Raw genomic sequence first — 12,889 nt, 5'->3', positions numbered from 1 at the left:
TTTTTTTTTTTTTTTTTTTGAGACGAAGTCTCACTCCCTTGTTCAGGCTGGAGTGCAGTGGCATGATCTCAGCTCACTGCAACCTCCGCCTCCCAGATTCAAGTGATTCTCCTGCCTCAGCCTCCCGAGTAGCTGGGACTACAGGCATCCACCACTACCCATGGCTAATTTTTGTATTTTTAATAGAGACAGGGTTTCATCATGTTGGCCAGGCTGGTCTTGAACTCCTGACCAAGTGATCCACCCACCTTGGTCTCCTAAAGTGCTGGGATCACAGGTGTAAGCCATCACACCCAGCCAACATGATTTTTTGAAATGGCAAATAACTCTGGTAAAGAAGCTCTGAACAAAACAAAGTATACTCTTTACTTCCTTTATTCCAATGGAACCATTCCTGGAAATTTTAGTATATTAAAGCCATGCAAAATACCTAATGTTTATAATTATCTGAACTAGAATCTAAATAACTTTACCAAAAAAAATGGTTTTTGCATACTTGAATGTTGGCACAAGGCACAGGATACCAGAAATTGTGCAGGACTCTGGACAGTTAATTGGGTTTTTGGTTTTTTTGTATTTTTGGTTTTTTGTTTTTAATTGAGACAGGGTCTTACTCTGCTACTCAGGTTTGAGTGCAATGGTGCAATAACAGCTTACTGCAGCCTTGACCTCTGGAGCTCAAACAGTCCTCCCACCTCAGCCTCCCAAGTAACTGAGACCACAGGCATGTGCCACCATGCCCAACTAATTTTTTTCTAAATTTATTTATATTTTGTAGAGATGGGGGTCTCACTATATTGCCCAGGCTGGTCTTGAACTCCTGGGCTCAAGCCATCCTCCTGCCTCAGCCTCTCAAGATGCTAGGATTAGAGGAGTGGGCCACCATGTCTGGCCAGGATAGTTCATTGTTACATGGCACTGTTCACATAGCACGGGAGGTTGGCTTCCTTGGTTCCCGCTCTCTAAATGCCAATAGACTCTGTCCCAAATTTATGACAAATAAAAAGTCCCCTCCCATATTTCCAAAATGCTTCACCCCACGTCCCAGTCCCATCACCCTCCACATCCAAGCCAAGAAGCCCTGGTTTAAATGAGAAGGATGCAGGCAGGAAGGAGTCACAGGGGATGTGCTGCCTGCTGGGTGGTTTGAGACTAATGGCTGCGGAATCAGATTCAGAGTTAAGAAACATGTCCTGGGCCGAGTGCGGTGGCTCATGCTTGTAATCCTAGCACTTTGGGAGGCTGTGGCGGGCGGATCACGAGGTCAGGAGCTCGAGACCAGCCCAGCCAGCATGGTGAAACTCTGTCTCTACTAAAAATACAAAAAAATTAGCTGGGCATTGTGGCATGTGCCTGTAGTCCCAGCTACCCAGGAGGCTGAGGCAGGAGAATTGCTTGAACTCGGCAGGCGAAGGTTGCAGTGAGCCAAGATCGTGCCACTGTACTCTAGCCTGGGTAACAGACTGAGATTCCATTAAAAAAGAAAGGAAGGAAGGGAGGGAGGGAGGGAGGGAAGGAGGGAGAGAGGGAGGGAGGGAAGGAGGGAGGGAAGGAAGGGGAGGAAGAGAGGGAGGGAGATGTCCTGACCATATCCCACATGCTGAGAGCCTCCAGTGTATTTGTTCTACTATCTCACTCAACAACCCTCCTTCCAGTGCAAAAGAGAACACTTCAAAGGAGAACAGAAGTTGTAACTTGCCCATCAGACAAGGAAGGGGACTGAGAATTGACTCACTCACTCTTGCAGTCATTCTTTCATCTGATGGATATTCTCTGAGTCCTCGCCTTCTGTGTCCAACTAGCCCTGTGCCTGCTGTCTAGGCATACACTGTTGAAAAAAATCAGACTTGATTCCTACCCATGTGAAGTTTGCAGAGGAATGAAAGTGTACTTGGGGATATGGGAAACTGAAAGAAGAATCATTAAAGGGTGGGAAGTGATAGGAGGAGCTAGCACTAAGAGGAACACACCCCAATTCAAGAACATCCGGGAGAAGGAAAACAAATCCAAACCAGGGCTCTGGGAAGATCTGCAGGTACATGGGCAGAAAGGGCTGGCAACAGGAACGGGTGGAAATAGAGAATGGAACAGTGAAAGGGATCCTTATCACAAGAAAGGGAAGGCTCAGGAGGAAGATCAGAGCAAAGAGGCTGATCCTCCTGTACTGTCCTTCCTGCCTGATCAGCAAACCCCACCCTCATCCCTTCCCTGCAGCAAATGCTTCCTGGGTGAGTAGCTAGAGAAACAGCTCATACCCTAGCCTCCCCAGCAAACCCTCCCTAGCTGGGACAGTAACCTAGCCAAGGCTTCACAGCTGCAATGAGACTTGTGGGAGAGCTGGGAATGAGTTCCTGCTATGCATCAGGGAGCAAGCATCACATGGTGTTTCATCCTGCCAAACCATAAGGCAGCCTCAGAACCAGATAGGCAGATGAACAGGGTGTGTTAGTTTGTTTTCACACTGCTGATAAAGACATACCCAAGACTGGGAAGAAAAAGAGGTTTAATTGGACTTACAGTTCCACGTGGCTGGGGAGGCCTCAGAATCATGGAGGGAGGCAAAAGGTACTTCTTACATGGTGGCAGCAAGAGAAAATGAGGAAGAAGCAAAAGCAGAAACCCCTGATAAACCCATCAGATCTCATGAGACTAACTCACTCTCATGAGAATAGCATGGGAGAGACCAGCACCCATGATTCAATTATCTCACCCTGAGTCCCTCCCATAACACGTGGGAATTCTGGGAGATACAATTCAAGTTAATATTTGGATGTGGACACAGCCAAACCATATTACAGCATAATACTTGTGTTTTATGCCTTGCTTTTAACAGACATCCCCAACACCTCCCAAACATGCTGTTTTCCTCACAGCTAATCTGCTTATCAAATAATAACCAAAACTGCCATGGAGTTTCCTCATCTGTGTCACTGAAGGTCAAGTTATTGTTGTTGTTGTTGTTTTCAGACAAGAAGCCCTAATGTATATGGAGGCTCTATCTCAATCAGCATTCTCGGTTGCAAGAAAGAAACCAGCTCTGGATGCTTTAAGTAGAAAAGGGACATTAGGCTAGGCATGGTGGCTCACGCCTGTAATCCCAGCACTTTGGGAGGCCAAGGCAGGTGGATCACGAGGTCAGGAGATCAAAACCAGCCTGGCCAAGATGGTGAAACTCCGTCTCCACTGAAAATACAAAAATTAGCCAGGCGTGGTAGCAGGTGCCTATAATCCCAGCTGCTCGGGAGGCTGAGGCAGAGAATTGCTTGAACCCTGAGGTGGAGTTTGCAGTGAGCCGAAATTACGCCACTGCACTCCAGACTGGGCAACAGAGGGAGACTCCGTCTCAAAAAAAAAAAGGAAAAATGGGTGGACATTAAAAGGCTCTCAAGGATTCACAGAACCATCAAAATGATGGGTAATGATGGGAGGAGAAGTGCACAGGAATGAGGACAGCTCTGGAGAATCAAAAAGCAGAATGTACACCTTGTTTTAGCAGAAACAGCCCGGCTACCCACAGGATGCTCCCACGTCATCACAAATTACTCTAGAATGATTGACACAAATATAAAGAGAGTGAAAGTGAAAGTTCTCAGTGGGAGTTTCCAGTTGACCAACTGTATGTCAAAGGCCAGCATTGTAGCTGTCAGAGCAGGGAGAGAATGTACTTGGCCCTCTTACTTCTGCCAGAACTATTATGATGGGTATTCCTTCAAAAAATGGAAAGGGGGATTGAATACTGGCAGCAGTGGACTGGGGGAGAAAGCTGTCTACTATAGGCTCCACAAATATAAGATCTTCTTATCATATACTGTTTTCTACATATATAAGCAAAGTGGTATAATAGTGAAAATTGGCCGGGCACAGTGGCTCATGCCTGTAATTCCAGCACTTTGGGAGGCCAAGGTAGGCAGATCACTTGAGGCCAGGAGTTCAAGACCAGCCTGAGCAACATGATGAAACCCCACTCTACTAAAAATACAAAAAAAAAAAGAAAGAAAAAATTGCCAGGTGTGCTGGCACATGCCTGTAATCCCAGCTACTCAGGAGGCTGAGACATGAGAATCGCTTGAGTCTGGGAGGTACAGGTTGCAGTAAGCCGAGATCATGCCACTGCACTCCAGCCTGGGCAACAGAGCTAGACCTTGTCTCAAGAATAATAATAATAATACTCAGTCCTAGTGCCACAAAAGGTTCTGCTAAATACATGTATTATTAGAGTACTGGAGAGCAGGGAGGGGTGTGGTTCAGGCAAGCTCAGACCCCACCCAGAAAGGTCTCCTAGGACATAAGAAAAGTACTGGATCTAAAATCAAGTCTTTCTCAGAAATCTAGTCTCAAATTGGGTTTGGGGCAATTCTTTACACCTAAATTTTGTCGTTGTTAAAATGGAGATAAGGCCATCATCATGGTTGCTCTTGTGCTACAACAGCTGAGCTGAGCGGTTGCCACAAAAAGCATATGACTTGCAAAGTCTAAAATATTTAGCCCTTTACCTGAACAGTTTGTTGACCCCGTCATAGATGCTAAAAGCATCCTTGTTGACTGTCTGCCTATTTTGCTTCTAAGTTCAAAAGAGACACTATGCTCCATTAACCATTTCCACAACCCCCTGCTGGTAAAGCCCAGTGATTGCCCCTCAAACCCTGCCTTTTGGTGGGTAAGGCAACTAAAGCCTCCTGGCTTCTGGCAGTTAAGTGCCACCTCCTGGCCCCATCATGCCCACAGATGCTGACAAGCTCAGATTGTAACCGCCACTCTTACCATCGTCCCAGCCTGCAGAACATCTTAGCGATGTTGGTGCCCTTCTCATCAGTGCATTTTGATGGCTGGGAGAATGGTGTATCTTGTGTGCCTTCTCATGGGACATATTCTCTGGTGGGTCTTTTGGCCTTATATATTTTTGAATTTTAAAGTAAATATAATATCTTATTACAAAAATAGAGATGGGGATTCACCGTGTTGCCCAGGCTGGTCTCGAACTCCTGATGAGCTCAAGCAGTCCACCAGTCGCAGACTCTCAAAGTGCTGGGATTACAGGTGTAAGCCGCTGTGCCTGGCCCGGCCTTATATAATATAGCCCTTCGAACACGTCCACTTCCTTCAGCCTCTTTATTCTTATCTGTACTATCTGCCTGAGTGAAGAAGAAAAGGAGGGTTGGGGAAAAGCATTAAACTACCAAGCAGAGCTTCAGGAAAGCTAATACAGAGTCCTTCAACCAAAGTCAGAGAAGCCCCGTGTCTTCCAGGAATGGGCCTGTCTTAGTATCCCTGCCAGCCTTAACTATTTGCTCGGAGTGGCCTGTGTAGGAAGCATGCCTGGGTGCAAATGCAGGTAGGTCTCAGAGTACAGCACCGGAGCCCTTAGACCATTTTGCTCCCTGTGGCTGGAGGTGTGTGAGGCACATTCTCCTGGCCACCATAGGAGCCCAGGATGGGTGTGACACAGCCTGATTTAAACACCAGTCTGCATCTTTAATAACAGGTCTGACTTGTAAAGTAGCACAGGCTGCTGCTCAGGATGGCACTGCTTTCAGGAGTGTCTTTTGAGTCAGTAGAATAAGAGCGCTCCCAGGCAGACTGCATAGAGACAAAGCGATCTGTGTGTGCCTCACCTCCTCTCTCCCTGCTGTTATACTTGTAATCCAAACAGGAAAGAAGTACTTGCCCTGACTCAGAGGCAGTCTGTTCCCTGTTCCTCCATTCTGAGAGGGTGAATTTACAGATCTTAGGATTCCTCACTTGAGGCCTAGGCTGTGAGGTGGTTAAAGGCCAAAAACAACCCACCTGCAATGAGTGCATTGTGCCTGGAAGCTGCAACTGCAGCAAGAGCCATTGATGTCGCAGTACGTAATGCCAGTAAGAGTCTTAGGGATCACCTCCTGTCTGTACGTTTATCTCTAAGGGAAACGAACTTTCTCCAGTGATAAAAATTTGGCTTCTAGGACTAGCTATGCTCTTTCTTCAAAGCGATAACGGTGCAAAATAGATGGAGCTGAGTGGTAGGTTACAGACCCAGAAATGCAGGCCCAGGAAGGCAGCATCAAAGGTAGATTTCTGCAGATGGTGGTGGGGATGAAATGTTTCAAAATAGCCCTGCCTTAACGGGAATGTCCTAACCATCCCGGAGTTGTTAATTTCTCCTAGCAGCTTTGCCTTCCTTCTATCAGCAGCATTGTTATCTCAAGGAGACGCTCCTGAGCCAAATCTCACCCAGTTCCAGTCTCACTGTTGCTCATTTCTATCCCTAGAGGTGTGGAGTTTTAGTGGCTGTCTAGAATTAAAGCAACCTTGCAGGAAAATAACAGTTCTGTGTATCCTCACCACTAGGCTCTCTCGTAACAGAGAAACTCATGCCTCCTTCACTTTTGTTCTTCCAATATTATCAGACTGGATAAAGAAAAACAGCAGATAGATTGGTGTGGCCCTATAATTCCCCATTATGGATATAGTTTTATCAAGATATTTAAAGTAAAACTCCTAAGGTCAATTTCTATCTCTACTCCTAGGGTCTCCAACTTAAGAAAACTCACCTTTTTCCAGAAATCAAATCCCAGCCCCACCACTTATACCCGTGTGATCTTGGGCAGTTATCAGATGCAACGTGTCTCAGCTTTCTCATCTGTAAAATGGTAATAACAGTAGTTACCTCCTAAGGTTGCTGTTATGAGATAACATGTATAAAGCAACTGGAATACAATAGCTGCTCAACAGAGCTGGGGCTCTGAATTTTAGGTTTAAGAAGGAGCTGATGTAGATCTGGTATTAGCAATCCAGCCAAATATGAGAATAAGAAAAGAAATTGGACAAAATAAGGGAAACACCCAGCAACGAAATAAAGGAAACACTCAGGTGTGTGGCCGAGAGCAAGATTACATCTCTGTGCTGGTCATTGATATCTTCGTCCTTGAATTCCTGGATTAGCAGACATGGAAATATATAAACTGCTAAGTAGGATCCTATAATGTACATTAAAACATTTTGAAAAATATAACTTACTAGAATAACCTAAAAGACAGTGATATGCTTATAGTTGCAATAAATAGAGATGTGTTAGGGACAGGAGGACAGTATGGTAAAAATGTTTGTGAAAATGTGGAAAACAAGAACCTTAGCCTAGGAATCAAATCCCATGGGAACCCAAGAAAAGTCTAGCGCTCAAGTCTCAAAGAGCCCATACAGGCAAATTGGCTCAGGATTCAAGGCATTTTGAGGGAGCTGACTACTTTGTCCCCTTTCAGAAGCAGAAGTTCATCGATCCCCTACTCATCTCCACTTAATACTCATCCAGTCTCTGTCAGTATCTGTGTGCCCTCTCACTTGTTTAATTACTAAAGGGCTGACTCTCTCTAACTATTCTAGTGCATATTCCCAAGACAGTAATTGACTAAGCCACTGAGATTCCCTGCAGTCTCCATCTAGGCAGAGTTTCTCCGGCCAGACCAGTTCATCACTGACTAGCCCATGGGTTGGCTACTCTTGGGCCAGGTATCCACTCCATATCCAATCAGCTAAGGCCTGACATCATAGGCTCAGATGAATAAAAGCATGGAAATACATGGGATCCCAAAGATCCCAGCAAGATCTTTGGACCAGAATGTTTTTCTTAAATGACAATTCTGAGCATGACTGTTAATAGATGACAGATGAATTGATCATTAATTGATCAAAACCTCAAGCCTAACATCAAACTAGGAGACTCAAAAAGTTAGAAAATATCTTAAATCCTATAAAATGTTTCAGATAGATTGCTTTCAAGCATCTCACTGTTTAAACAAAGCTCAGACAATACAGAAAATCCTAACTTGCCTAAAAAGCTATAGTTAAAAAGGCTTAGGCCAGCCAGGAGCAGTGGCTCACACCTGTAATCCCAGCACTTTGGGAGGCTGAGGCCGGTGGATCACTTGAGGCCAGGAATTCGAGACCAGCCTGGCCAACATGGCAAAACCCCATCTCTACTAAAAATACAAAAAATTAGCTGGGGGTAGTGGTGGGCACCTGTAGTCCCAGCTGCTTTGGAGCCTGAGGCACAAGAGTCACTTGAACCTGGGAGACAGAGGTTGCAGTGAGCCAAGATCGCGCCACTGCATTCTAGTGTGGGCAACAGAGCAAGACTGTCTCAAAAAAGAAAAAAGGCTTAGGCCGGCTGAACTTCATCAGATCAATTGAGACAATACTAGAATTTGTAGAACTAGGGGAACAATACCACAAGATGGCAGCATTACCCCTTTTGTGCCTTGTCGTGTTAAAAAGTCTGAGAGCCGGATTATCTGTTGAGCCTATTCTCAATTTGCCCACCTCTTTCCTGAAGCTATTTTTAAGAGACCTGAGCAGCCCCTAGTTGATGGAGAAGATATAAATCTAAACAGATATGGCATCTATTTTTGTGTCCTCCAGTTCACTCATTATCTCTGAGCTCATTTTATTTCTAAAATCTCAGGACCTGTTATCATTATTTTTTAGTCTAATTAAATACATAATTAGGCATGGAAGCAGTGGCTTATATTATCCAAGGATTACAAGCTCCTTAGCAATGTCTGAATTGCAGAAATTCAATTTTTTAATTGTAATATTCTTTATTTGGCATTTATATAATCCGGTTTTTCATTATAGCTTTTTAAAATCTATGTATATCTCTTTCCTACAAGATTCAATGCAAGCCCAAAATACATATTGAAAACCAACTATGAATGTTAATTTTATGTGGGAACTTGGATAGGCCATGGTGCCCAGTATCTGGCCAACTACCAGTCTAGATGTTGCTGTGAAAGTATTTTTAAATGAGATTAAATTTAATTCAGTAGACTTAGAGTGAAGGAGATTGTCCTCCATAATAGTGGGGGCCTCATCCAAGCAGTTGAAGGCTTTAAGAGAAAAAGACTGAGATCCCCAGGGAAGAGGAAATTCTGCCTCCAGACCGCCTTTGGACTCAAACTACAACATCAACTCCTCCCTGGGTTTTCAGCTGTTGGCTTGCCCTACAAATTTCAGACTTGCCAGCCCTCACAATAAACTATAGATAGACCAGGCACCGCACCATGGAATACAAAGATAATTAAGAAATATCTTGGGCTGCGTGCCTGTAATCCCAGCTACTCAGGAGGCTGAGAAAGGGGAATCGCTTGAACCCAGGAGGCAGAGGTTGCGGTGAGCCAAGATTGAGCCACTGCACTCCAGCCTGGTGACAGAGCAAGACTCCATCTCCAAAAAAAAAAAGAAAAAGAAAAAGAAATATCTTTGATTATATGTTAGGAAAACTCCCTACTGGAACCAATAATGGCCTCCATAAGCGGAGGGCAAGCTCAGACCAAAGAAAGAAGCAGACCACTCCAGGTTGGTAGGTAGCCAAAAATTTATTCAGGGGAAACTTACATAGTAGGCAGTCTTGGGCAGCAGCAAGACAAGGTACATCTCAGAACTTGCGATATACACCTTACCTTTTATACCATGAAAATGAAAGTGCACAGAAAGTCTCTGATGACATGTTAAGCCATCTGGTTGCTTTCTTAATCTATTTACTCTAGTTACTGTCTATCTATTTACCTCCTACTTACAGGGATTGTTTGGGTTCCCTACAATCAACTTTCCTAAGCATGCTGGGCAGAGGGTAGGACTGCAGGGGAATGGGGTTGGGGTAGGTTCCAGGCAGCAAAGTTCACTGCTTCCTATGACTCACTGCAGTCATACCCAGAACACATCTGAAAAACACATGAACACATAACTAATACTGTGTAAGTGTTAAGGCAATGTATTATGAAAGTACTGTGGGAACACAGAAAAATGAATTCTTTGGGTGGCAGTGAGAAAAACCATAAAGAGGTGCCATTTGACTTGCAAAGAATAAACAGGTGTCCAACAGGCAGACATTATAGGCAGTGAAAACTCCGATGAGCAAAAATAGATGTGCAAAAGGTGGCAAAATAAATAGTCCCCCATGTAGATATGTGACTTCGAGGTACTAAGATATAATATCCAACATTTGAGCTCTTACTATTTTGTTAATAAGGGCTTTTATATAGATATCATGAAACTTTACATCCTTATCAAGCTATAAGCTCTTAGTATCCTAACTTCACGGTTTTAGAAACTTAGGGACACAGAATTTAAGCAATTTGTCTAATGCCCCAAATCAAGCAGGAACATGAATCAAAGCAGTCTGACTTTATTTATTTATTTATGTAGAGACAGAGTCATGTTCTATCACCAGGCTGGAGTGCAGTGGTGGGATCATGGCTCACTGCCTCGACCTCCTAGGTTCAAGTGATCCACCCACCTCAGCCTCCCAAGTAGCTGGGACCACAGGCGTGTGCCACCACACCTGTCTAATTTTCTTTTCTTCTTCTTCTTTTCTTCTCTCTTCTTCTTCTCTTCTTTTCTCCTTCTTCCTCTTCCTCTTCCTCCTCTTCCTCTTCCTCTTCCTCCTCTTCCTCTTCCTCTTCTTCTTCTTCTTCTTCCTTTTTTTTTTTGGTAGAGATGGGGTTTCACTATGTTGCCCAGGCTGGTCTCAAACTCCTGAGCTCAAGTGATCCTCCTGCTTCAGCTTCCAAAAGTGCTGGGATTATAGGTGTGAGTCATCATGCTCGGTTTCAATCTGACTTGAGTTCATAATCCTAACCACTATATTACTAAGGCAACTACATGCTTTAAAATTTTTAACTTTATAATCAAAGGGAAGGCTAGGAACCTTCAGGTTTATAGACATATTTTTGTTTCTTAGTATTCCCTTGTCTTTTTTTTTTTTTTTTTGAGATGGAGTCTCACCGTCACCCAGGCTGGAGTGCAATGGGACGATCTTGGCTCACTGCAACCTCCGCCTCCCAGGTTCAAGCGATTCTCCTGCCTCAGCCTCCCGAGTAGCTGGGATTACAGGCACGCACCACCACGCCTGGCTAATGTTTTGTATCTTTAGTAGAGATGGGGTTTCACCATGTTGGCCAGGCTGGTCTCGAACTCCTGACCTTGTGATCCACCCGCTTCGGCCTCCCAAAGTGCTGTGTTTACAGGCATGAGCCACCGCGCCAAGCCTGTAGTCCCTTGTACTGTTTAACTGTCTCCTCTAATGGACTAATAAAAGTCAGACCAAAAATAAGAGTGAAAATCATTCTCAGAGTGATTTTCAGCCCATCCTTATCAGGATTTGAACATTGCAGGCTTCCTAGAGCTCATTAGGAATATATTTATGGTCTAAACCAGGATGAACAGCTACAAACTTTTCCTCCATTTACAATAAAGTGACAGTAGGGGGCGACTTTTTGTTACTTTTAACCAAAAATAGGTGGCTTCTGTTTATTGTTCTTTACATGCCTGCAAGCCTCCCTTATTCAGGGTACATACGTGAAGCATAAATTACCTTGACCTTCCACGTTGGTCTAGGCCTGTTGTTTTCTCTTTCTCAATCACCACCCCCATCCCATCCCAAATTTTACCCACCTTCTCTTTGATTGCCCTTCTTTTACATTGTGTTTCTTTGGAATTTTTGCTTTAAGTGCTTTTCAAATTGCAGTCATTAGATCTGTCTCTCTTGATTACTCACTTCATTCTCTTACAGGTTTTGAAAATAAACCTAGTCTCACTCAAATGCTAACCTGAAGACTAAATGACCTCATACACATGAACTGACCTAAAACAGTAGGAATAAACTTGTAATCCCAGCACTTTGGGAGGCCGAGGCAGGCGGATCATGAGATCAGGAGATCAAGACCACCCTGGCTAACATGGTGAAACCCGTCTCTACTAAAAATACAAAAAATTAGCCGGGCGTGGTGGCGGGCACCTGTAGTTCCAGCTACTAGGGAGGCTGAGGCAGGAGAATGGTGTGAACCCGGGAGGTGGAGCTTGTAGTGAGCTGAGATCACGCCACTGCACTTCAGCCTGGGCGACAGAGCAAGACTCCGTGTCGGAAAAAAAAAAAAAAAAAAAAATAGTAGGAATCAACTAGCAACAGAACAAATCTTAAATATCTGATTAATCTGAACGAACCTATATGGGAACTATCTTCATCAAAATAAATATTTAGAAACGAAGTAACTTTTTAAATATGTGCACAATGAGGCTTGGAGGTTTACTGATCAAGAATCACCGCTTTGTAGGAAATTTTATAGATTCATCATATGAATCTGATGAAATCTGGAGACCCAATCCTGGGAAATACACATACACAAAATTCTGTGATACAATTATAAGGGTTTGTGTCCCCTCCAAAAGCCATTCACAGAAGTTCCTCCCTCAGGGATCCAAAAACTCCAAGGTTAAAAAAATTAAAAATCTGGATGAAGGGGTCCTAGCACACCACAATCACGTCTATTATGTCCTACAATGGAGGGCCTGTCACGGCCATGAAGGGGAAGAACTGTGTGGCTATCGCCAGACAGATGCTTCAGGATCCAGGCCCAGATGGTGACCACGGACTTCCAGAAGATGTTGTTCATGGTTGACTGGCCATACACCGGGCTAGCTGGGCTTGCCACAGACGTCCAGACAGTTGCCCAGTGCCTCAAGTTCCAGCTGAACCTGTATGAGTTGAAGAAAGGTTGGCAGACCAAACCTTATACTCTCACGAGCATAATGGCCAAGCTCTTGTATGAGAAACAGTTTGGCCCCTACTATACTGAGCCAGTCATTTCTGGGTTGGACCCAAAGAGCTTTAAGCCCTTCATTTGCTCTCTCAATCTCATCGGCTGCCCCATGGCAACTGATGACTTTGTGGTCAGTGGCACCTGCGCCAAACAAATGTACAGAATGTGCAAGTCCCTCTATACACATCTAGATGTGTATAAGAGACAGGGAGTGCAGTGGCATGATCAGAGTTCACTGCGGCCTTGAACTCCTGGGCTCAAAGAATCTTCCCACCTCAGCCTCCCAAGGCACTGGGATTACAGGTGTGAGCCATCGC

General features: G+C 44.4%; 1 protein-coding gene and 1 pseudogene across 1 annotated transcript in view; one reads left to right on the top strand and one right to left on the bottom strand.

The window, feature by feature from the left end:
• SQRDL (sulfide quinone reductase-like (yeast)) overlaps window positions 1-2,600 on the bottom strand; it is a 58,597-nt gene extending 55,997 nt beyond the window's left edge. The window contains exons 1-2 of the mRNA XM_011992111.1: window positions 2,518-2,600; window positions 1,736-1,828 (exon numbers count right to left, since the gene is read on the bottom strand). The gene's annotated coding sequence lies outside the window, so the exon portion shown is untranslated. The remainder of the gene's footprint in view (window positions 1-1,735; window positions 1,829-2,517) is intronic.
• LOC105548209 overlaps window positions 1,880-12,889 on the top strand; it is a 15,332-nt pseudogene continuing 4,322 nt past the window's right edge.

Source organism: Mandrillus leucophaeus, unplaced genomic scaffold (genome assembly GCF_000951045.1).
Source record: "Mandrillus leucophaeus isolate KB7577 unplaced genomic scaffold, Mleu.le_1.0 Scaffold402, whole genome shotgun sequence".
NCBI lineage: Eukaryota > Metazoa > Chordata > Mammalia > Primates > Cercopithecidae > Mandrillus > Mandrillus leucophaeus.
This window is presented reverse-complemented; position numbering and strand designations above follow the sequence as displayed.